General features: G+C 28.9%; 1 pseudogene; it reads right to left on the bottom strand.

Moving 5' to 3' along the window:
* Positions 1-447: 447 nt before the first annotated feature.
* On the bottom strand, positions 448-2425 carry LOC101247824 (probable caffeoyl-CoA O-methyltransferase At4g26220; annotated as a pseudogene).
* Between the last annotated feature and the right edge of the window lie 686 nt (positions 2426-3111).

Genomic DNA, 3111 nt, shown 5'->3' with positions numbered 1-3111 from the left:
GAGTTTTATTATACCTCTATAATCATAAATCTCAACGAGTCCAACACCTGATCATTGATACTCACTATAATGCATGTGCGATCACGTACACGTACACTTACATTTATATTGGATTGAACAAGCGTCATAGTCAAAGAATTGTTAGAGTTGAGACACTTTGTTCGCCAAAGAAGTTGCACCATGAAAAGTACTCTGTAACAGGATGAATATGTTTGCTCGAAAATCATATCCATTTCTCAAGTATCAACTTCAGACATTTGCAAAATACTATATGTACATATGATAACTCTTAAAAAAAGGAGTTACTTTTTCACATACTCACAATTAGCAGCGAAAATGTCATAGACTATAATGTTTGCAACAACAACTTACGAGTAAAAAAGGAAACATTTCAACATCAAACACAAGACACACAATTGTTATTCCTAGAACAAAAGAGAACTCTTTTTAGAGTTGCCAACAAATGGTGATTCCATCTCCTATAGGGACTTGGGCTATTTGAACACGAGTATCCGAAGCTAAAAATTTATTAAATTGAATGATGTGTTGCTTATTTGGCTTTATTGTTTCCTTAACACACTCCTCTGGCATAGAAACTGTCCCAAACCATAGTGTATTGTCATATACTATAATACATCCCACTTTCACCAATTCTAACATTCTCTCATGGTGCTTTTCACAGCTAACTCTGTCTGCGTCGATGAAAGCAAAATCGAAAATTCCTCTATTGTCATTCTGCAATTGAATAAGTAGTTCCATTTAATCAAGTATTTGGATGCGAAAGATTTTAATGTAACTTTACTTTTACTTACCTCATTCAAGAGTTCATCAAGGGTTGATAATGCCGAGGACTGAATAAAATTAATTTTATGCTCAATGTTATCCTTTTTAATAATTGGCAATTCCATCTCGTATGCATCTCGATCAAGGTCTATAGCTATAATCTTCATAATATTTGCACACATATATCAATGATATTCTACACATGAATTTGAGAATATATTATACATTAAAACAATTTTAGTTGTATAAAATTGTGATACGCTAGCCTTGCCATCATCAGGAATTGTAAGGGCAATAAGGACTATGGAATATCAAGTGAACACTCTAATTTCAATCGTCTTTTTGGGATTTGTTAGTTTCAACAACAATGCAATTAGTTGACCAGCTTCTGGTGCAGTTGCCATTAAACACCTGTAAAAATATAATTCAATCAAAGCTGATTGACTTTTTAAAACACATTATTGTCGGTGTATATACATTTTATTATTAAAACAAAATATTAAGTGCATAAGTTAACGTGTATAAATTGTGATAGAAGATGACTATTGATTTATATGATCATTAGTTTCTTGTAACTCATGTAACATCTACTACCCACATTATTAGCCCTCATTCTACCCATTCATTAAACAAACATCAAAACCCAACTTCTCCAACCCAACCCATTTAGATTTGGGATAGTTATTGATTCACAAATTGTTAGCTTAATCCATTAAAAAATTTGATTTATATGTAATCCAAATTGATTTTTGAAAAATTTTATCTAAATATTTTCAAAATAGTTTTTCATTTAATATGATATATATAGTTATTATAAAGAAAAAAAATTGTTAGGTACAAAAAGTTTATAAATAACAAAATAAAGTTATTAAAATTAGTAAAAAATGGACGGATGAGTTATGACCTATTACTTATAACTTGTAACCTAATCAGTTTTGAGTCAACCTATTTTAACCAAAACAAATTTTAACAGGACTAAATCTTTACCCGTATATTGTATTGACCCATTTTTATCGGCCCAACTACCGCCCTACTAAATACTACTCTTAACTTGGAACTGAAATAAAAAAAAACAGAAAAAAAACTTCTTAATCTTATGTTCTAAATTATAGTTATGACATATGTTTATAAATACTCTTTAATCTTGTAACCTTAAACATGTCATATTCAAAATTGTAGTTAAAATAGTAGTAAAAAAGGAAATGTATCATTCTTTTTAAAGCAGACTAAAAAAATTATGGCATTCTTCATATTACTCGTGTTCTTAGGAATTTTTTTTTTTTTAAAAAAAATATGATGAGTCAATGGAAAGCTTGAGGTGTTATGTTGAGTTGGAAAATGAAAATTTACTGAAGTCATGTTAAAAATGTAATGGCCAATGTAATTTATTTTTAGAGAAGGTTTAGCAATTTAGGTTTTTGATTTAGTTAAAAATAGTTTGAGGGTTCACACACACAAAAAAATGTTGTATGGTGATGGGCGAAAGTAAAAAATTTTTATTTTGCAGTATTGAAGTTTATAGCTAAAACGAGATTGAGAAGTATAAATTAATAATAAAATATTACCTTGGCTGATTTGAAGTTATAAGTCTAATCTCCTTGAGAAGCTCTGGCTCTCGCGGGTACACAAAAATCTCCAGCATATACTTGCAAAAGATAAAACATATAAGAATGATATATTAAACTAAAAAAATACACAAAAGAACGAATCAAAATAAGGTGGAAAATGTATGATTGAGGTTTAAATGAAATTAAATTTTTTTCCTCACGCAATTGTGCACTATGCAACAACCATTTGGAAATTGAGTTGGAGAGCGACGCCATTTCTTTTACAACAACACTTGATATTTTTCTTTACAAAATAGAAAGGATATGTTTTTCTTTCAATAAATTAGAGTAGAAGCTGCAAAACTAAGTATCACAAGTTATGTTAGCAATTGTTTCAAATAATTATATTTTTTCTCTCGATATCTCCTAAGTTTTGATCCCGCTTTATCTTCCATTCAAACATTTATTATTACTGAGACAAAGAGACAAAGTTTGTTTCAGTTTTTTTTGTTTTCTAATTGCACGTGCTAGACCTGAACAGTGATAAATTATAATCTTCTTTACTTTTTTTTTAAAAGATAAATATGCATATAAAACAAAGTAAGGATTTATTTATTTTTATTTCATTTTCAAACAATTGACCATCTGGGTTTATATATAAATTACTACTCTCTCCGTTTCAAAAAAGATAACTTAGTTTGACTTTGAATGGAATTTAAGAGGAAAAAAAAGAAGACTTTTTAATCTTGTAATTCTAAATTAATGTCATGTCAAATGTATT

This window comes from Solanum lycopersicum, chromosome 5 (assembly GCF_036512215.1).
Source record: "Solanum lycopersicum chromosome 5, SLM_r2.1".
Classification (NCBI taxonomy): domain Eukaryota; kingdom Viridiplantae; phylum Streptophyta; class Magnoliopsida; order Solanales; family Solanaceae; genus Solanum; species Solanum lycopersicum.
Note: the sequence above shows the minus strand (reverse complement) of the source record. Positions and strands in the feature narration are given on the sequence as shown.